Genomic DNA, 23,309 nt, shown 5'->3' with positions numbered 1-23,309 from the left:
CACAACAATGTCAGTACAGTATTTGTCATTACGAGCGCTGAAGTCACGCCGATGCTCAATGAGCTTTACAGTTGTGTACGTGGGGCTTGATTCCAGCAAGCACTGGTTGAGAACGGCGGACCGTCAACCCGGCATAGTGCAGATCGCTATTTGAAAAGGTGAGAGAATTCAGTGAGAAATTCGGTTTAATCCGATACTCCTTAAACATGTTCAGAGTGTAAAAATCGGTTACAGTCGGGTCTTACCCGAGGCCGAACAACCACGCGCACGCGCACGCGCACACTCGCGCGCGCGCGCGCATTTCGCCATGCATCGTGGATCACGTCCTTAGTGCGATGTGTAGCCCCGCAATCATAACAATCTGCTCGTTTCTGTTCTGGCGCTTTGCCTTGACAAGATTTGTAGTTGGAGGAGCGTTTAGCATTTGTTTCTCGTTTCTCTGTCTAACTGGCCTCAGCATGCATTACTTACACATCAAATGCTACTTCAGTGCAGCACTTGAGCCACTGACGATTACATTAGGAGAACCACGGATACAACGAACGGGAAACATTTCTGGTGATACAATCGCTGTGATATGCGATTTAGAATTTCTGTGCCGCGAACGCATTGCCGGTCCCTCTGGTGAGCAGTCACCGCCATTTTATGCCTATGTTGTCAAAACACTGAGAAACGTCCAGTCTACCTTGCCAAGCCTAAATTTTAGGGAAAGTACAGCAAGAGAATTGTGCGAAAAATTGGCAATAAACCAATTAGACAATCAGCAGACAGCAAGATCACGCGGTGTCCGTTGGCATCAGCTGACTTCGACGGAGCTTCCTTCTGATGTTAGGGATTTCGGGTGGTTGCGTGTCTGGCAAGTTCTTCCGACGTGTGACCTACTGGCGAGATTCGGCATTGTGCGTTCCTCACGGTGCCCGCACTGCGGGCACACTGAAACATTGGAACATGCCTTGTTTCAGTGTCGTGTAGCGGTAACGTTTTGGACTGTGCTAAGCAGGTTGTTTGGTCTTACACTTAGAATGAGCACACGTTCAAATGACACGTTGGTGAACTTCCTGATGTGTGCTGGTGCATTTGTATTATGGCGAAATCGTGGTGCCGCGTGTCTTCGTGCCCGACCGCAACGGGCGATGTTTCCACTGCTGTGGCGTGTGCGGTCAATGCTTATGAATCACTTAGACAATGAGTTGACATTTCTAGGTGAAGAAGCCTTCCTGTTACGCTGGTCCACGCGTTTCATAGCGGTCAGGAATAACATCCTGAGCAGCACAATTGTGCCGTACTGACTTTCAACAAGTTTCTGAACTCTTTCTTTGAACACATGTGAACCTTTTGTGCATTGATTTCAGAGAAGCTTAATAGTTTCACCGCCATAGACAATTGTTGTGCAAAGTGTAGGCTGCCCGGAGTACTTGGAAACTGATTAGATCTTTGTTTCTGTTTTTTTCGGGCAGCGCTGTTACCACTAGTCGCTGCGAGCTGATATGTGGTTTTATAATAAATTCTCTTCTCACACCATATCTAATATGCTAATGTAGTGCTCCTTCTTGTGCAAGGACAGAATCACCATGTGCAGGCGCACGACGGGGCAGGATTCAAAGGGCGTGCGCACACGCTTAGAGAGGTGCATTCTGATGAGGCAGGAGGTTGGCAATGCGCTGGCAGAACTTACCATTATACTTTTCACCCAAAATGAACCTATTTTGAGTGGGTGACCGTCCAATGACTTTGAATGACCTTAGTTTATTCCTTCGTTTTCTTGTTCTTGTTTTTTTTTCAGCGTTGCTGTTAGGTTTTTGTTCGTCAGAATGATTTAAAGTGAAGCTTTGGTGTTCTCACTGATGACATCTGCAACGCGAATACGCCTTGCAGGAAACCCAACTTTCTTTGATGATAATTATTACAATGATGATGATGGGGATGATGATTCTAGGTGAAGTGTAGGAAAATTAAAACCATTCCCTGCGAAGCTTGGTGACAGCTCCATTACACCCCCTCCGCTAAAAGTTAATGTGCAGCAGAGGAAGGAGGTAACGCAGGGATGCGACAGCGCCTCGTAAATAGGCCTAGAGCCGTCTCGTAAGATGAACATCGACAGCCGTTAACCAGAGGCCGACGTAGGATGAGAACGGCGTTGCTCTGCGTGCCGTAAGGGTGTTTGCCACAAGACGTTAGGCCTAACTTCCCATTTTGAGGTTTAGGACGTTAGGCCTAAAGCCACATCCTAACCGTCACCCACTCATAACATTGTTCACTTAATGCCATGCGGCAGGTACCGATTCGCGCCGCACACCCCAAACGACATCGTTAGGACTAGGGCGTGCACACCCGGGAGTTGCTGTGGGCTTTCTATAAAAGTGGTGGCTACCACCGCCTTATTACCACTTATTCGCAGTGTGGGATTGGCCAACCAAAGAATCCATTACGAGAAAGCTTCGCGTTCAACCATCGCCGCCATTAGACAGAGGGTGCGTGATTTTGTGCTGGTGAGAGAGAGAGACAGAGACATACGTGCTATTGGTGGTGAGATGTTTGAGTGGCGCCCCCTGGCTCTGACGTCGGCTTAGGGACTCGCGCCGCTGTCGTCTGCTACACTCCGCTTGTGAGGGGCAGCAGTGCTTGTGCTAGAAATCGTCCACTTTGATGCATTAGTGCATTAAGAAGCGTATTCCTAGTAATTCAGTTATTTTGGCCAGCTTCTGACATATCTGAACAATTTCAAGATGTATCCTCCACAAGTTTTCAACACATGAGGAGAGGGATAACTTTCTTCAGAGCAACTGTCAGAAGATCGTGTGTAACTCGTCCTTTCTAGATTATTCGCGCGATACACCGCCAAGAGCTCCTCGGTAAGCATTCAAAATGCGTAGGCTTCGCTACAGTATTTTGAGATGCTCTTATGAAGACTCCACAGTTTAATAGTTTAATACTACATACCAAGCCGCGGGCTACACGCGCATCGCACAGCAGGAAATATTGCGGCTGTCTTCTATTTATTTCGTTATTGCGGACTTGTATCAGATAAATGTCCTTTTTTTCTGTTCCCAATGAATTAATTTTTCTGCACCGTCACGAAGGTCTTACCTACTATTAGTAGGTTTGGGGATGTTCGGGAGGCTCACCGAGATCGTGTGATTATTTTCTTCGGGCTATATAGCATACATTCCCTTCTTCACAAATTGTTTTCGTTATGGCTGCGTGCGAGAAGGTACATATCCACAGTGCGCGTTGTTTACTCACAGGAAAATACAATGAGAAGGTTTGTGCTAAGCCACCGCGAACACGCCCCAGACAACGTTGTCTAGCGTGCTCGACGGCGGCTTCTCCGAATTTATATCGTAACCATCGTCCTCATAGAACTGACTCTCGACCCGAACAATTGTGACATTATTACAGTGCTTAAGGCTTGATATACTCGCTTACGAACGCAATAAATACTATACCTGCATATATTACAAGAATCGAAGCCGATTAATATTTCCAAACAGTTCTTTATTGTTTTCCAACCATTCCACGCGTAAAAGAAAAATCCTGGTCTACACGGGATGCTGTACTATGAATTGAAGAAAATTAGTCTCACTCTCCTGTGCTGGACTCAGCTCCCGGCCCACCAATCAGCTAGATTTTACGGTAAATAAAGTTTTTTCCTCCTTCGTGTCCCCCTCCTCTTGAGTGCAGTTTTCCTATAACGCATATCTAAATATTAGGAAGATATGGCTGTGGGAAATGTACCGAACTATCCCTCCAGGTCTGAACAAACAGAGTGTTATTGTATCTTTAGCGTAGACGTGACTCGTTTTGCTCAATAAACTTCCATGCGGGTTACAAGCCTGGTATAAAACCAGCACGCGCCTATACACACAGTTGGTTATTTGGAACTAAACCTATAGTTTTGCAGCCCACAGTGCATGTCGGCATACTTTCTTGACATGACAACGTAAAGTAATGGGATACAATACTTTCGAGCGTCAGCAAGCTTGCAAGAACTGTTTTACCTTCCATATGATTACCGGAAATCGTAATGCCTTCTGCCAAAGCCGACAGCTCCGAAGGCCTGGAATTTTTTTTGGTCTTGTATTTTCGCTGATGTCGGTTACTAGCAGTTGGCTGTTCCCTTTGTTCCAAAGATTCCTTAATATGGAAGCTGAAGCCTAGCTCCGACACTTCGCACTCCGCACAGGACCGGCTTCGCAAGGAATGGGGCGACGCCGGCAATGCTTCTTCCGTAGCGGTATCCAAAACTATACTTTAACTCACACCTTGAGTTTGTGTATGGGATTTTGAGTTTATTATTATGACAAAAGGTTACGCACACGCAAAATATGGTGCGGACAAGCATTAGCCGTCAACCGAACGCAATGAAACAGCAGGGAGAGCGAGGCCGAGTGAAGCAGACGACAAATACGAGAGTCCGTAAGCCGACGTCACGGAGTCGCCCTTCGCAGCGCCGCCCGTGGTCGAGCTCACTGCTAATATTTGAGACCTGAACTAAAACACTCTTGCTGTCTGCGTCAGTGGTGGCGTGTAAGGTGGGCAAATCCCTCATGGAGGGCGGGTGCGATGGTGGGAGTGTCTCCTGCAATTACGCAATACGCTCTTCGAACGTTCGTCGGCATAGACAAACGCGGCAAGAGACGTCCATAACACAGCAAGCGTGGTGATGTCCCGCGTGAAAGGAAGTACCCAGTCGAAGCATGATAGCGGGCGAATGTATTAGGGGAGCGTATAGGGAGCGTGCGATAACGGAAGATGGCGTAACTGTCTAACACTAAATGTGCCACAGTTTCAGGCACACGACATTGCAGACAGAGTTCTTCGGCCTAGTCGTCGCCGTAGAATTTGGGGGGAAGCGCCGGAGAACAGGCGGTGTCGGTGGGCCCCGCTATAAACCCTCCGGCATGGGAGAAACAAGGCGTTCATGTTGTTCTCTGCGATCTTCTTTTTCCTCACAAGGGCGTTGGACCATTTGCATCCTCTTCTATTATGCGAGTTGCTTCCACGTAGTCACATCGGCCGGGCTCGAATTACTGATGGGCAGTGCATTCAGCATGGTTGGTTGTCTAGCCGCAGCTCGCGCCTCGCTGTTAGCCCACTCATTCCTCAATGTCCACATATGCGGGTACGCAAGCAATTGATTGATTGATTGTACGTTTTAACGCGCCGACGCAACGCAGGCGATGAGGCGCGCCGTAGTGGAGGGCTCCGGTTTAATTTTGGCCACCTGAGGATCTTTAACGTGCGCCGAAATCTCGTACACATGGGCGTTTTTGCTTTTCGCCTCCATCAGAAAAGCGGCCGCCGCGGCCGGTAATGGAACCCGCGACGTCGTTCTCAGCAGCGCACCGCCTTAGCCACTGTCGCGGTTAAGTTATTGTCGCGGTTAAGTTAAGTTGATAATGTAAATCGTCGGAAGTTGCGACCAAGTCACCGAGAATTCCTGGGTATGGACGCAGCTCGGCTTAATAACCTGCATATGTTGTTGCGTGAGCAGAATTGGTGAAGAGCAAAAGCTTGTGTGGTAAGTGCGAAAGCCTTTGTCACCCACTCTCCGGCGCATAAGAGGGTAAGTATTCGTTCAAGGTGTGTTGCGTCGACCCCTGCGGTACTGGGAATGGTATTCGTTATACACACACCGCCAATACCCCTCAACACTCTCCCAGGACGATCTCCGCCCCTCACCCCCCTGCCACCAAAATGGACATTCTGGATAAACCCCTGAGCGACGCAAGGGGTGGTGTCAATAAACGTGCACTGGTACACTTTCTTCCTCCTTACCAGTATCATTTCGCGGATGCAGCAAAGTCTCCACCATGTCGGCGAATACGACGGTGTGAGTGATGCACGACTTGTTCATCACGCTACAATTGTGCTCCTTGGCAAAGCACCACCGTCTTGCTAAATTTCTAGGCTGTGATCCCATGTTGAGAAGAAGCGGTTGGCCATACGTCAGTGGAATCTCTCGCAGCCCATGGAGCGGGGGTAAGGTGAGACTAGCAGCCATATTGGGTAATAATCCAAGCTCATCTAAGATGGAAAATCTAGATTTAGGGCATGCTAAGACGGTCCTTCTGGGCTGACAGAGCTTGCTCGGGGAATTCCGACAGTAAATTCATATCACCATTCGCATAATGGTCCCTTAGGGTAATGGTCTTTTGGAAACCCGGTAACAACCCGTATAGCATCACGATTAAGCTTCTCTGTTTACTCTAGTTGTCTGCGGCTATGAGCGTGGTAATTGTAAGCGTAGAGAATGCTAGAATCGAGTGGAGCTCGAATGAGCTGTCGGATCTTTTCTTTCGTACCCCAGCGGATACTTGTAACTCGACGAATGTTTTGGAGAAAGGACTTGCACTGCGCGGTAACTTTTTGTAAATGACGTGCTTTTACCGTCTGATCCATGTATGCTGCGAGAACCCTGATGGAAGCTTTTCTCAGTATCGGTTGGCCTGCAATGGAGAAGGAAAAATAGTTGCGGATTTTCTCTGTCTTCGCAAATGGTCCATTGAGAACGGCCGCGTATTCAGTCTTTTCACCAGACGCCGTCCTTTCCATTCTCGGAAAGTAACTATTGATTACATCTGGGTCAAGCTGTATTGTCTCCTCCTGTTCGCCCGATGCTCCACTCGTTGTCTAGATGGTGATACCATCAGCGTAGATGGCAAAATTTAACCACGGAATGGCCTCAAACAAGGGCAGGAGGTGTGCCATTACAAGATTGAAGACAGTGAGCGAGAAGACTGCACCTTGGTGTACTCCAGTCCTTTTTGGGCATGATGGCCCGCTGCAACCTCCAACTTGGACTCTGTAAGTTCGATCGCACAGGAAGTTCTTAATGAAGGGTAACATGTGACCACGTACTCCAGCAAATTTCGCTATTTCTATTGCAGCTCTGTGCGGGACAGAGTTGGGGCTTTAAGAACATCCACCGCCACCACAGACGGTGCCTGTACTTCAGAGTAGGCACTGAGGACCTGGTGGTGCAGCATGAGGAAAATACCTTTCGTGCTTAGCTCTTGACGGAAGCCCTGGGTGTCTGTGCGCAGAAAAGAGGTGGAAGCAGGCAGAATGAATGCGACGAAGTCGCTCACGTGCCTCCGATGAGCAAAAAAAAAAGAACCAACACCCCGCGCCAACTTCACTAACGTGAAACCTAGGGACGAGCGAAGCATGCCGTGTGCAAGTGTATTGTTGGCGCCTCGGGGTTTTTGCCCACGGAGATGGCACCTTCGAGGGTAGAGGTATACATTTTTGCTGTAAAAGTCTCGTGTCTTTGAAGCATGAAGCGTTCTAGCGCGAGGCGTTGGAAAACGAGTGTCCCGGTGTGATCTTCTAGTACGCGCTTTTGTCGACGGAGACGAAACGTTCGGGCGCGAGGTGTTGGAAAACTAGTGTCCCGGTGTGTTCTTTTACTAGGCGTTACGTTCTAGCGCGAGGCATTGGAAAACGAGTATCTCAGTGTCTTAGTACCGGGATAACATGAAATGACGACGACGACAGGAGACGCCGACAGCCCGAGCCCTTAGGGGCTTCGCCCCTACAATACAAGCAACAAATGGATTCAACGGGCCGCAGTCAATGACGTCCCACTCAACATAAAAGAGGGCGCCTCTTGATGAGCCTGCCTGCAGGAGAACCCGTGAACATCTAAAACCCGAAAATTTCAATGCCACGCAACGAACGCGTGCACAGGCAGCCACCAATCACGCGGATACCCCCGGCGGACACCATGCAGCAGGTGTAGCATGAAGATGGAAGCGGAAACGGAGTGTATAGAACGAGCAGCTGTCCACCTTACAGCTTCATATATAGGCATTCATTGCGGAATGACTGATACCTCTGACACATGGGCGCCTAAAATGCCTTGGCAATAAAGGACTGCTACCGAAACGGCGTTCGCCTCGGTGACACACGACAAAAAAGAATCTCCTTCACCGCAGTGTTGTTTCTTCCCCGTTAGGGGTGTTTGCCGATTTCTTTTCCCGAACGAAAAGGAGCAGCGGCACACCCTCGCAAGCGCGCACTTGCTTCTCGGAACGTGATGGGACCAAATGATATTTCATAATGCTTTCCTACATTGTGAAATTGTAAAGAAATTGAACTGCAATAATTAAGCTGACTTGTATTTTTTTATACCCTAATGCTCCCTCTATGTCGGCGTTGTGCCACTTCTACTCTCGCAACCCTCTTCCGAAGCAAGCGTCGTGTAGTTCGGTTTCACATCCCAGCCTCACTTTTCCTGCCATTTTCAGCCTGGGACACAGTGAACTAGCGCTGCGTTTAAGACGAAATGCCCATCCCTTTACCCCAAAAACCGTCCTTGAGAGATTTAACTCGGAAGAAGCCGCCGTGCGTGCACTGATCAGAGAGTGAAACTTGGTCCCTGATAAGATTGTGAAAGGACAATTTTCACGAGCTTCACCCACAGATGCGCAACTGCAATGTCTATAAAGACGTAGCTTTGCAGTTAGCACCAAAGACCAAGTGCAGCCAAAGACCGAGAACTTCGTCAGAACGTTCAGGTAAGAAATGCATCGGCCAATTCAGGCTGTTTTTGTTATAGATGATGGTTCTTCAAAAACAATTTCTGAGTGAACCGCTGCTCTGTTCGCGCTCAAACTGTGCAAGGAGATCGTATTTTGTGTTCTATTTTGTTTACCACATAGAACAAGACTGGCGCTTACCTGCTTCCTTAGAAAACAAATAAAATGAAGATTTTCGCCTACCGGAAAACTGGGCGCCGTCTTGGCAATTTCCATCGCACTTGTATTGTGACGTCGCCTACCGTATTCTGCACAAAACATTCAATAGTCCACAAACTTGCCGTGGACTGGCATGGATAGTTTCGTTTTTAATTTAGATTAGTGAGTCCAAAGACAACCTGGAGAGACGCGCCTTCGAAGTGGCCACAAATTTACTTGACAAAGAACCGATTAAATTATTCTCAGGGAAGTTCATAATACCGATCGAAATCACGAGGGGCAAATAATACTCAGAATAGGCATGAAGTATTATGCATTCGGTAAGTATTCTTAAGCCCTGATGCTTATAAGCTGTCCTTGTCACTGAAAGGACTGGTGTACAGCCAATGTGCGCTTCCGGTGGACATACAAGGCGCGAGCTCAGAGTCTGACTTGGGCCTGGGAAAGAAAACTCAGGTCCAGAACTGGCAACTGTTGGAACCGACGTAGATGACCCTGTTACAAATCTACTGTGGTGTGGGTATTGACGTGGCTCGCAGGCTTCTACCGAGCACAACGCGACGACGCACTGTAGTACTTTCCCTCAGAGCATGGGTTATGTGAGGCGAATACTAACTATAGAACTAAACAGAGCAAGTCGGTACGCACTGCGGCACTCATGCGACCGCGATTTCCCACGCATACAGAAACCGACCGTTTCGCGAGCACTTTAGGTAGCTCTGGCGACCAGTACATCAACCAGTCGTGACGAAAGGCCTGAAAAGAGCCGAAGCCTGTCTGCTCTACCGAGTGAGAACAGACTCAGCCCGTACACCAGCTTGGCTACATAAAATCAACATTGTTTCATCCCCTTTGTGCCCGTCGTGCAGTGTGACTGGTGACATTGGTCACTTCATTATGAACTGCTCCAAAACCAACCCTGAGCTGGCGAATTTTTTTCGTGATCTCCAGAAGTTAGGAGCGCCCCATGCTACATCGGAGGACATTATTTTTCCTAAGGACCACTGGATTGTGCGAAGAGAGGTGTCTCCTCTCCTACTCGGATTCTTGCAGTCCACAGGACTAAGTGAGGTGTGGTGACATTGTGTGTCTCTGATATTGTATTAGGGACGATTAGACGGAGCAATTGCCGGCCGCTATGAAGGTTTAAGTCCGCCTCATTCAACAATGCATACCCCATACATACATACATACATACATACATACATACATACATACATACATACATACATACATACATACATACATACATACATACATACATACATACATACATACATACATACATACATACATACATACATACATACATACATACATACATACATACATACATACATACATACATACATAGTCTCTCACTAGCTTCATGCGACATCGAGAATACGGCGCGGCAAAACCCTTTTGCGCATGTACTGGCTTAATTGCCTCCACGGCCGTTCGCGGTGTCTGAGTCATCGCATACACGTCTGTGCGCGAGCGCTGTTGTTTGTGTGTTCTGCTTCGTACGGGTCAGCGCTAGTTGACCGTTGCATGGGAAACTATGAATAGGCTCTGTATTACATTGTATAAGGCGTCCCTGTACCGAGCTCTATCGCGTCCGTCATATAGTGGTAGCGTGGTGGACGACCTGTGAGAGGAAGAGCGGCATCTGAGTCAATGAAAAAGAGCCGAGAGCAAAACATAACTGGTTCAATGTGTGACGTGATGAATACGAACCATTACAGGAGCAGCACCCTGGCGTGCTAACATGTTCTGTGCTCTCTCCTACGGTAAAGAATATATGCTCTGCGACATATAGGCCAATTTACTTGTATTGTTTGTGTCTGTTTTAGATTTTTATGTATGCTTATTTTCATAGTTTCGCTGCGAAGCTGTAATGTTTCAGTTTAACAATATAGCATGGGCGGATTTCGGTTTCACATTGAAAATTTTCGTATTCAGAGAGATAGAGAGAGGGAAAACAATTTGTTAAGCTTGAAAGTGAGTGGAACTGTAGCCCGGGAATCCATGCGTTGCCCTAACCGTCCTCGCCCGTGTCACCAGGAGTCTGGTTTTCCAGTTGACAACTTGTCAACAGGGTCTCCCACAGCTTTCAGCGCATTCTAGGGTTATATGTTAGAGGGTATTTAGCTGTGGACAAAATTTGCATGCAGCAGTGTACTGTGCGGAAAAGAATAAATTCATTTGAACTGGGTGTAATGGAGAGCCACTATCAAAAGTTTACGGACCAGCGAAATTGCAATTTTAAGGTATTTTTCTTCCTATAGCAGCCCGACAAACTGCCGAATGCATGCGAGATGTCGTATAAGTACTGAACTAAGGAAAACTAACCGCACATAGTACTCCGGGCTGCCGTGCGGCAGAGAAATAACTCGAAATTGCTGCTTTCGTGGTCCGTAAACTTCTGCTCTTGGGTGTACGTCTTTGTTTTTATTGCGAAGTGTTAAAGTTTCCTGAGTTTTGCTGAGGGATAGATGAAGGAACGGAAATTTATGTTCTAGTAGTATGGTAAAATTGAATAATGCCCTCATAGGTGAAAAATGGCGTCGGAGCTGGGGTGACCTCGGGGACTGGGCGGCGCATTTCGCGAGCCTGTTGGTGGGCGAGGTTGTTGCCCGTTACAGAGGCATGGGCAGAGCTAATGTTTTGATTTGCCCTTTTATTCGTGTAGATAAGCTTTACGGTGTTTTTGCCGTCAAGATGTGCGCACCTTGAAAGTATTCTGTAGCGGCGTCTTTTCCAGTGCCTTGTGCGTCTAAGCACCTGAACATCCCCGGTTGCCCAGTTATGTGTGCACGGGAAAGCGGCAGTTGCACGGGCAGCTAGGCTGCACGCGCTCACCTATTCAAACCCGTCCTGATAGAATGGTTACCCAAAACAGCAGCAATTTCGTACTCTCCCCCTCTCTTTGTCTCTCTCTCTCTCTCTCTCTCTCTCTCTCTCTTGTTTATTAAAAATATTTCGAAACCCAATATATTGTAAGGTGGCGGCAACCCAGACGACAGGAACCATGGCGAAGAATGGTGAATTATCTATTTACAGCTTATTTACTTGGCGGCCAAGGCAGAGCCCGCGCAGGAAGCGCGCACCCACAGATCTCCTTTGGGATGAGAGAGCCCCACTGCGTTTCCCTCTTCATCGTCTTCTCGTGACACGGCGGCCCCCCGGTCGATAGCGACAGTCCCGGTCGACGCTGCCCTGGTAGGCGATGTGGTGAGGACGAAGGGTGAGATGATAATGTACAAAGAAGTCCTTGCCGCCATATAGGATGATGATGGTGTGGACGACGCCTGGTCCCACGACACAACCTCGTCGAGGCACCGACGAAACGTCGAAGGTATCCGGAACCACGTCGGGCTACTGGGCTGGGGACACGTCGTCGTCGTCTGGTCACGTCATCGGGTCATGGCGGTTTCGGCTCATCACGGGCTGGGGATACAAAGCGGGGGGGGGGGGGGGGGGGCATCGTCTAGTTCATGTAGCGGCGTGGCTGGGGCTGCCGACGCGGGTCACGCCCTCTGGACGATTGCTCCAAGGTCGATGAGGTGGGAAGCTGGGGCCAGGACGGGGGGGACCCGCACACTCCACCAGGGGCCATGGCGACTTTGACACTACTCCGATTTCCATTCAGTTTTCATGAAAATGTATTTAACAGTAAAGTTGTAAATATTGGAAATTGCCGCCTGCTGTACATACAAGGGATTCTGTGAAAGAGAAACGGGAATATCCGTGTTTCTCCGTTACAATAAACTTCGAAGCCCTTTTCAGTTCATTCAGCTAATTAACTCGGAAGTATGCTGAATAGCCAATTACAAATAAACGTGGTTTGTTTCCTCCATTCCTCGGACTGCACCCAGCCTAGCTGCATTCCTCTTCCTTTAGTGGAATTGGAAGCTGAATTATTTTATTTATTGCCCGTCGGCTTCCGCATCACTAATTACCTATATCCCATGTTAACGTTGGGCAGATGCGTGACGCCATCGGAGCCTCCATACAACTCACAATTCTGGAGTTTCATATTATTATATATATTTTAGTATAGAACTCTATGCCGATCATGGGAGAACCTCTACGTGGAGGAAAAAAAAAGATTTTTCATTCCTCACTATGATGCCGATAGCCACGCTTTTCTGTATTCGGCGGACAGTGAACGTTCCATTCTCAATTATAGCGTTTTCTTTTTGTGAAGGATCCAAAACGTCCGGAGACCGAAGCGTTTTCGCACGCGTTTTTCCCCTCCTAAAACCGTCCTGTAGCCTTCGTGGGTTTTTCTGGCCGCTGGCGTACGCATTTCCAGAGAGAAAAATTGCGTGCGGAAAAGGAGTCGCTCTCCGCACGTGTGTTTCGCGCTTGACGTGTGCAGCTCGCGCTCTGTCGTTCTCTAATGAGTGTGATTTTTTGTTGCTACCTTTCTGCGGATCGAGCTTCAGAAATGCAGCCCAGCAGCCAAAGTAGGTATTACAACCTTACATTTCATACTTTCATACTTTTGCGGCTTCATTTGGCTTGGAACTGCAAGTTCGACAAGAAAGCTGAACATCGTCCTAGGCCTGGCGGAAAAATGGCTGAGTGGCCCTACGGCCTACCTAAAGAGAAAAATTCCAATAAATTCCCGACATGTAGGGCCAAAACCCTACAGTTGGATGTACTGAATGGATGGTGAAGGGGAGGGCGTTTTTATAACCAAAAGCACCAACGCTCTTTCTTCAAGACTTTCAGTGCAGTGCGCATGGTACAAAAAAGTACAAACATAAAACACAAGTGCCGTTATGCATCCCGCAGGGCCAGTGCATGCTGTTCAAGAAAGAGGGAAGGAAAGGAGGAATCTCTTGCAGCGCAGGTGGGGAGGAGTCGGCCGATGCTTCTCCGCCAACAACGGCCGTTCGAAAGGTTGAATGAATGAATTTATTGTCAAGAAAAAGGAAAGGAAAGACCACCAGCAGGCCTAAATTGTCACACCTAGGGGTGGACACCGGAACGCCTGCTGGTGTGGGGGTTGGGGCAGAGGATGACAGATTCATAGAGAGGAGAGACAGATGATAGAGGTGACATGTTTACAGAACACAGGGGAGAGAGGGGCATATTTACAAGTTAACACACACTCCCACACCCACACAAAGTCTGGAGCAAGGGCAAAAAAAAAAGGAACTCGTAAAAGTTCACACAGTCACTGTGCCAGAAAGTCAAGTGCCAGGCGGAGCCCTGAGGCATCCAGGTAGCCGCCCAGTGCCTCGTGGACGCTGTCCCTCTCCCTGGTGTTGCCCGGCGGCCATAGTAGCTCGTCTAGCGGCCGAGCCCTTCCTCCCAGGGCGACCAGCAGTTCCGGCCTCCCTGCCGCATACTCGGGGCACTCGAAGAGCAGGTGCGGCAGGGACTGGACAGGTGCGCGGCAGTGCCGGCAGGCAGGGCTGTCTGCCAGCCCCAGGCGGTGCTTTCGTTCCGCCGTCCACACCACCCCCACGCGGAGGCGCAGGATTGCCGAACGCTGCTGTAAGGGCAGCCGTGCAGCCCGCACAGGTGGTGGGGCCTCTCCAGCAGCCAGCCGTGGGTCCGGGTGCTGTGCCCGCACGTGCCGCTGTATAAGCAGGCGGGAGTCGTCCGCCGCTGCCTGGGCATCCGTGGCCGCGGGCGTCAGCTCGTGGGCCTCGGCGGCCAGCTCGTCCGCCCGCCAAGCCACATTTTCGCAGTCCGATGATCGACGTAGGTGGCCCTCGGCTACCAGCACCAATGCTATGTGGGAAAGCATCTCAGTGCTCTGTCGTGCTGTGCGCTGTAGAAGCTTGCGCACCGCCCCTACACAAGCGGACACAGACGGCTTGTAACCGCTCTTTTCCAACTAGAGCCGTGCGTATCCGGGCTCCGCTGAGAGCGTTTCTCTGCTCGTTCGAGTTGTCATGGTGTAAGCACACCAGTGGGCTGCTACCTGCATCATAGCTTTTCTCGACTCGTCATGCATTAAACAGCTAAAGTGTTGATTTGCCCCTTCGTTGTCGGAACGGTGCCAACTCCCCCGCAATCCGCTCGCCCACTACGCTACTACGACGAGACGGGTCGTAGTCGTACTACGCCTTAGCCCATTCAACACCGTAGAAAGCCAACAATGGACAAATCCCGGTACGACAAAGCAAGGTTTCATGTATCAAAAATACGCTACTTCGTTCCACTCAACTACATGGTTAATTCATCCTGAACCGTCACATTAAGATCAGTGCCTGCTGAAGCTAAGGTTATGCACAGCACCCTTGTGCACAAGAGGGCTATATGCATAGAGACATAGACACACATTTGGTTTTCGTTGCCACTAAAGCTGGCGAAATCTTGGTTTTGTCAGGAATTACAAGTTCTGGAGGCGGAGTCCGCCTTATTGGTGCATTTGGCACCGCATTTGTATCGCTATGGCCGAGGACGCAATTATGACAAAATGAACGCGCACATTCCGTTTGTTTTCTGTACGCTTAGCTCGTGAAGAATCCAGCAAAATTATTACTAAGTTCTGACTGCATTGCAAGTGTACATATGACCTACCCAATGTAAAAATAAAATTTTCCGTTAATGTTTAACTTTTATTTTTCTCCAAAGCAGTGCGGGGCGCAGCCAGCGAACCAACGGGTTCGAAACGAGGGAGCCGGGGAAAAGGGTGGCCATTGTGTTGCCGCTTCGGAACGAGGCCTTCTCCTTTTGTGGCGAGCAGAAGAAGCGACGGCGGCCGCCACGGGCTCCGGAATCAAAGCGCGGATAAAGCGGCGCCCGGAGCCGCTCTTTTGTCTCGTACATTGAAAGCACGCGCGCGCGCCCTGCCGCTTGTTCTGCTGGCGCGGACTGGCTTTAGCCTCGCCAATCAATTGACGTTATGAAAGGACGGCTCCGCACCCGAGACTCTCTCCCTTTTTTCGTGCGCGTGGACGCACTGCCAGTGCGCTCCGCGCAAAGACAAAAGCGGGGCCGGACAATGGCTGCCACCTCAACTGCCACCAAGCACGCCGTGGCAAATGCTGTGCGCGCGAACGTGTAACTTCCCTTCAACCCCTGCACTCCCAGTAGCGTAGCTGTCTCCCCCTTTCACGCACTTTTATGAACTCCGAATGGGACTTGCCACGTGCAGCGCCGGGCGGCCCTCGTGCCCGTTCTTCCCCTACGCGCCCTCTTTTTGTCTGTGCTGGCGTCTCCGCGGCTGGGAAACAATCCTTTCCACACATGACATGCCTATATTTGGGGTGGCCGGAATTCACATGGGCGGTTGTGCCATTTGCGGGCTTTGTGGCAAGGCCTTCGATCTCTCTGGGCGCCGTTACGCGTGAACGACAAAGTTTCTCGTCATATAAGAAACAACAAGAACATAATTTCAGAGCTGAAGGCATGGGTTTACTGTAAGTAGAATGTAAGGTGTAGACCCACTACATCAGGTTTCAGAGTAACGGCACTCTTTTCTATCATTGTTGTTGGCCGCCCACGGCGACCATTGGTTGAATTCCGCGTCACGTGACATTTGTTTACCCCGGAAGACCCATGGGCGCTGCTATTTTCGTGCCCCTGTATTGCCGCGTGCGTGCGCGTTTTTCGATAAATTGGTATTTTCGGGACAACTGTGGCTGTATGACAGATTTAGAGTGAGAGAGTGAAATAACTATTTATTCGAGAGTTTAGCTCCAACCCAAACTGGAGCTGGCTACTCCAGGCATTGGAGTATGCAAAAGGTACAATACTTGCCCTAAGGAACCACAAGGGGTTAGATTAAGTACATTTAGACAGCAGCGGTCCTTACAGCATTGGAATAAAGTTAAAAAAAAACAAGAGAATTATACACATCTATATACATACGACATCCACGACGCGACACAGATAGTTTCGCCAATATACATAACACCCTTGTGTGTTTCCACACCCATTTCAGAGCGTTTCAGAGGAAAGTGCACTTATTTAATAGTGTTCACACATCTTCGTCATTTGAAAAAAATCCCTTAAGGCAAGGAAGGCTTTCGTTTGGTTGCGTACATTGTTCCACGGACCCAACAGTTTCGGCAAGGATAGGGGTGTCCGAGATAGCAGGTTAAGCTTATCACTTAGTTTTTTCCCATCGGTCGCATATAGACGGCACTCAAGCAGGACATGATGTACATCTTCAGTTTGGTGTCCACAAGCACACCGGGTGTCATCAGCGAATCGAATACGGTAAAGAAATTTCTTGGTGTAGGCCACGTCAAGGCGAAGGCGATGTATTAACGTGTCGACGGAACGACCCAGGTGAGACGCACACGGGTATGTAAGGTACGGGTCCACTTGGTATAACAGCGATGAACGATATTTATCGGTCAACCTGGTTTCCAGAGTAATGTGTGTCCTTAGTTTTTTCAAATAATTTTTAACATCACCTCTCGTAAAAGGCACGGCGCTACACGTGGAATTTGAATGAGCGGTTACTGCTAATCGGTCAGCTCGTGCATTTCCTCTTATTCCAACGTACCCGGGAATTCACTGAAATGTTATTTTCTGAGTTTTTCCTATTTCAGTTGCAATCACATCACAGATGTGTCTTGCCAAGATATTGTGATGACTGTAAGCCGCAATTGGATTTAGGGCTTGAAGAGCCGCTTTTGAATCTGTGAGAACTGCCCATTTAGTCGGTGAAGTCATTGTAGCGATAAATTTGACTGCAAGATATATTGCGTAAAGCTCTGCAGCCGTCGACGATGTAGGGTGCGAGAGCTTGACCCCCTGATCGATGTGAAGACTCGGTATTGTGAAAGCTGACGACGACGAGGTGGTTGTCGACGATCCATCGGTATATATATGCACATAATCAGCATAACGGTCATGCATGTAATTGAGCGTCATCTGCCGTGCTGCCACTGTAGACTTAGATTGTTTTTTGGGCATCCCGGGGATTTCAGCATTGGTGTCAATGCAGGGAAATTTTTAAGCTCCACACAGAGTAGCGATGCCGTGCTTCTCTGTATTGGGTTCTTTCAACCGGCTGGAAAGTGGAAAACGCCTGCTTCGCTTCCCGCTGGGGCAGAACGACAGTGGCTATAGCGTAACCTACAGTCACGGGAAAAGCATGGCTTATTTATTGGCTCTAGCGTAAGATAGAGCCACTAAGTACGCTACGCTAGTGTAACCGGGTCTGATCCTCTCGCGCCGGAGCGCTGCCTTGAAATCCTGGAGAAGTAAACACAGCTTTCATGGTTGCCAAACGGTGCCCGGACCAATTCCGCACAAGCAGGGCACCCTGGCGTCAGGCCTCAAAACGGCAACCGCCGTGCGTCAGTGTCGTTACTCTTAAGCGTAGCTTATTTAGTAGTTCTAGTAAGGGGTTTCTCATTACACAACTTCATGTTTTACAGAATCATGAACGTTTTTGCTGCAGACTGTGATTCAAACTCGGGTGCAAGGCTCTCTATTCACCCCATGGATTCCCGGACTAGGGAACCACTCCCCCTTTAGAAAGCTCGAACAAACGTTTCTTTCTCTCTCTCTCTCTCTCCCTACCCCTCTCTCTCTCTCTCTCTCTCTCTCTCTCTCTCTCTCTCTCTCTCTCTCTCTCTATCTCTCTCTCTCTCTCTCTCTCTCTCTCTCTCTCTCTCTCTCTCTCTCAAGCTTTTTGCTTTAATTTTGCAGTGGGTGGTGGTGGTGGTAGTAGTAACATTTTCGCAGTATGGTAGCAAAAAGCAGTGCCGGAGGGGCGGTAACTGTCTATAAGTCGTAAGCTGCTGCCATCTTCACCGCCCAGCCAATGAGTTTGTTTTGGGTTGAGGGTTTCGAGCTGAGCATGACAGCGTCCAACTGCCCAAGCGTGCTTGTTTGAATAGAATTAGGAGGTGTCAGGCCGGGGAGGGCCACAATGTGTGGTTCAAGACAGCTCTTTCAGGGCCCAAGAGAGAGGAGGGGCAGTAAAGGTCTCGCTGGATTGGGTGGCTTAATACTGGGATACAAAATCTACTGGTCTGGAGCCGACTCCACATGACCTACTGGTGTCGAGGAGTAGAGTGGGGATAGGTAGTCATAGTAGTTTGGCCGTCTATTGTAACGGCTAAGGCCCTTATATGGGCCTGCAGTATTCTGTAAATAAAAAATAAAAATAAAACCAAAATAATTTTTGCTGGCAGGTACTTTCAACACTCGGAACATGTTCATTGTATAGCTGCTCTTGACAGAGCATTTTTCTTTTGCGGAAACTAAAAAGTACATTCCGTGAAAGCAAACGTTTGTTTTCCTTACTTGGCGAATTGCTGTTTAGTGTGTTTCGTTCGCGTCACGCAGCATTGTTGCTTGCGCGAATGGTGACGGCCGATATTTTTGCAGTTTTATTCGTTAATACTACCAAGGCTCAGTTCGGTCTATCTAGCGAGAGAGGGTAAAGTAGAGTGTAAAGGTGGTTATACCCACCCGTAGAACCATTTTAGTTGGGTCGTTAAGGTATTTGAAAGGTGCAGACCTTGACACCCTAAATAAAACAAATGTTGAACGCTAGAGAGAAAGTGATTAAGCGAAGTATTTTTAGTTCTTTTATTCTGATTCCAATAATGCGACATCTCAAATTACGACGTGGTTGACCTCTGTTTTATTTTTTATTCTTTTCCGTTTATTTGCCCACGCTGTCGTTTGGTGCGCTAGCAGGGCCTGATCGGTGATCTTTAGCTTAATTCGGCGAAATGTTCTAGCAGGGCGCGATGTTAAATTTATCATTGCTGAGCGGCGGTGCTTTCATGGAACATCGAGGTAAGGCGTCCTTTTGTGCAGTTTTCATTTGTCGACGTAAAAATCTATCGGACAAACAGCTCTTCGCTCCCTGTACTTCCGGCATGAAACAATGTTGCTTCCATTGAGGGGCAATCATTACTTACCCTGTGTAATTGAAACACCCAAACCCTTCGTCGTTTTTTAAAGGAGGTGGGAAAATATCGCGTGTGGCATGCATAAACAAATAAACGGCGTACACTGTGGTAATGTAATTGAAAAAAAAATTAGCAGTGGCTTACCTCGGCTATGCCAAGATATACGTATCGTGAGCTAAGGTTCAGCAATCTAATCCAATTCAATCCAATCCAGCCCAGTCCAGTCCAGTCCTGCCTAATCCTGTCTAATCCTGTCAAATCCAATCCAGTACAGTCCAGGCCAGTTCTGCCCAATCCTGTCTAATCCTGTCCAATCCAATCCAGTCCAGTCCAGTCCAGTCACTGCTCCTCGCGCATGCGCAGCACGGCTCTCTAGGAGCCATGCGAAACGGTTATCAAGCGGCTCCGGCGCAGCGTCAGACTTGGCTACTGCACAACGAATGCGCACAACTGGGCACGCGCCGGCGCCTGTGCGTCTGCCGCGGCTATGACGGCACTCTTCGGGAATGTGAAGACCGGCGAAGGTGCAGACACAGTTCTCTACACACCCATACTCCAATTTGATTAATCAAATCCAATTCAAATCTAATCCAATCCAATCCAGTGCTCCTCGCGCTTGCTCAACACGGCCCTTCAGGGTCCACGCGAAACTGCTCAACCTCGGCCAGTGTAGCTTACGCAACAAAACTCCGTGCGCCCGGCAACGAGCTGGGCTGGTCGCCGAAAGAGGGGAAAAGAGTTTCCTCTTCTCCGTCACTGGCGCGCGGGAACTTGCTTGGGCGACTCTTCAACAGGTGCAAACGTCGTCTGCTACGGACTACTTTGAACACTTGCAGTTATCGTGCTACACGGGTGTCAGGTTTAATACTTCGCCATTGTAATTCTTAGAGCGTACGGAACCTATTTAGAGGAAATATTTACAAAGAAAAATTTTGCATGCATTCGAAAGATTTCTCGAACTATTTCATACGTTTGACAATATTACTTTCGCCTCGTATGCGGAGCTGGCGTAAAGGAAGCTTGGCCCCCTCTGAACCCGTCCTAGCAAAATAATCCATAATTCTTGAAACCATCCACACCAATGGTACGTGTAGTACTGGCGTTAATTGTTGTTGCAAAAATACGCACGAATTGTTATTCCATGTAAACTGTACGTGTGCTCAGTTTTAGAAGTAAAGCTGGGGGAAACATAATAGCAATAATTTTAATTCGTAGGATTAAATGTCCTGTGCTGCAGAAAAGGCGGTGTCATTAACGGCGTTGACCGTCGGTTAAAAATCCTGCAGCGCCACCTCGCGGCGCTCAAGGAAACACCCGGGTTCGTAAAGTGCTGCCCCAACAGATATTTTCCGATTAGGAGCAAAAGGTTTTAACCGCTCTTGGAGCCGCTATTGGGTGCAATGACGCAAAATGGTAGAGGAGGTCATTGGAAAAAAAAAACTGTGGTTGATTCCTCTGTCATAGAAATCGGTAAAACATGAAAATCACATCTGCAGTAAAATCTGTAGCTGAGCATGATTTGCGGGTCGGCGGCTGTCATGTGGGTGTTCGTGGCGAGTGACGTCCTGCTGGCGGGTCGTTTCGGCAAAGGTGTACTGAGTCATTTCCGTAACAGATATGACGCCAGTTAAATGTTGGTGTATCCCTGCATAAAACACTTTCGTGTTAAAATACAAAACCCGAAAACGAACAACCCTAAGTATAACGAAACTCTTTAGTACTAAAGGTCACTTCCCCGCAAGAAGACTCTGTGTGCAGGGGTGCACCCTTTACAGGCCGCTTTCTTTGTTGTACTGGCGTCACTCCCGTGACGGATATCACGTAAGTGATATCTTCGTGCATCCCGGAGTAAAACACTTTCGTGTTAATATAAGCGCGAGCTTAACAAAGACAACAAACGGAGACGACCGGAGTGCTTAGTAGCAACAGAAAAACTATTTACTAAGGAAATATGTTCACCCGACCAGAGGTCAACTATAGGCCACGTGTGCCCGCTGCTCTACGGACACGTTACAGCACAAACCAGACCCTGATCCCTATTTCAACCCTCATTTCCCAAGAACTGGTACTTCCTTGCCTGAAATTAAAATTAGGGGTGGCTAACACATAGCGAACTCGTATATAATGTTTAATGCTGAAGTTCAATGCACGTGTGAGGGCTGCGCTGTAGTGTAACTCATTCCGGGCACACTGCAAAGTTTTCTTTGTCGCCCAGTATGATAACGCAACCGTGTTGCACGCCTAACGACAAAGCTTAGGCCTTCTTCAATTATTTGCGTATTTTCTACTCACGACAGGTTTTATACAGGACGTCCTGCCTGCGCTCGGCCAGCCCAGCGCACCACATTTGATTTTGCTTATCTACTATTTTAGCAGCGGGGCTGTTTTACAAGCCGTAAGTTCGCCGTTGCAGGAAAAACTACAATGAAATTGCGGAGCGCTCGTGAGCGCTTGCATCGCGGCGACCGCCCAACTTCCTCGGCACGCGCAGTGGCATTAAAAAAATGGCGAAAACCCCGAGAAGCGAGAAAGTGGCGAACGCTCGCGAGCGCGGGCCAGGCGGCGACCGCCGAGTACCCGGCTCTTGCAGTGGCTAAAAAAAAAAGACTCCTGCGCGGTCTTCGAGCACCACCGCGCATAAAAAAAACAAACCCTAGCACTAATGCTGAAGGTGAAAAAACACCGCGTAGCATTATCTATACGTCATTGTGGATAGTTGGAGACACGGCTACGAGTGTGCCACGTCCTACGTCTTCCCGAGACGACTTCCAGATAGCGCTACCGCTGCCTGGAGTCGGTGACGAAGAGCTGGTGACTATGCTGAGGATGACTTTGCATCCACCAGTCGCCGCGAAGAATACGACCTCCTTCATGCATATGTCGACGATTACTAGCACGAAACTATGCAAATAAACAATGACACTGAAACTCAACTATGTGTCAGGCAATGCTCACGTAGAATAGCTTCGCCATTCGAGACTTGCGTGTGAGTGCAAGCTCACCAGAATTTTTTAGTCTTCTCTGACATCGTTGCACTGTTTGAGGCTGATTTTGATCTTTCATTTCCGTCGGCTCAGCCCGGTGTCTCGGTCCACCACCGCTGTTTTAAGGAGTGCATGTTTCTACCCAAAATGCGGCTCACGAGATTAACATAATAAAATTTTGCCGTGAACTCCCCGTAAGAAGCCAGTATCAACACTACATTCGCTCATATGAGACGCTATAAATTGGCCTTGCCTGTAGATTGATTTTTGTTTCTCCTTGGTGAGCCTCGCCCCAAAACTAATTTTTTTTTAAATTTCAGTGCGAAGATGCAGCACGGGGTCAGGAACCGACTTCAAAAGCGCGATTGCTAAAACCAGCGGGCGTCATGACTCACGCCGCGCCGGCTTTCATGGGCCTTCGGAATAGATATTTTCCTCCGCCTCCAATCTTCTGCGCCCGGACGCCTGGATGGCTGTTTACGCTCGACATAGCAGCCGGTCGGCAGGCGCCCCGAAGACATCTCTCGTGAGGTCGAGGGAGGGGCCGTTTGCATTTCTTGTCGATAAGACCTCCAGCAATTGGAAAAAGAAGAACTTGGAATGGGCGTTTTCGGGAAATGTGTACTCGACCGCTCAAAAAGGTGGCCGCAGGTGCGTTCCAATTGCTGCAAAAAGGTATTTTTGCGCTGCTCCAAGGAATGCCCTTATGGTGCATTATTTTTGCTTTGCTTGTTTCTTTTTTTCGGTGGTATACCTCGTGTTAGAGTATTACAGTGAGGGATCCCAGT

This window comes from Haemaphysalis longicornis, unplaced genomic scaffold (assembly GCF_048455015.1).
Source record: "Haemaphysalis longicornis isolate Haplotype H1 unplaced genomic scaffold, Haemaphysalis longicornis Haplotype H1 scaffold_2, whole genome shotgun sequence".
Taxonomy (NCBI): Eukaryota; Metazoa; Arthropoda; class Arachnida; order Ixodida; family Ixodidae; genus Haemaphysalis; species Haemaphysalis longicornis.
This window is presented reverse-complemented; position numbering follows the sequence as displayed.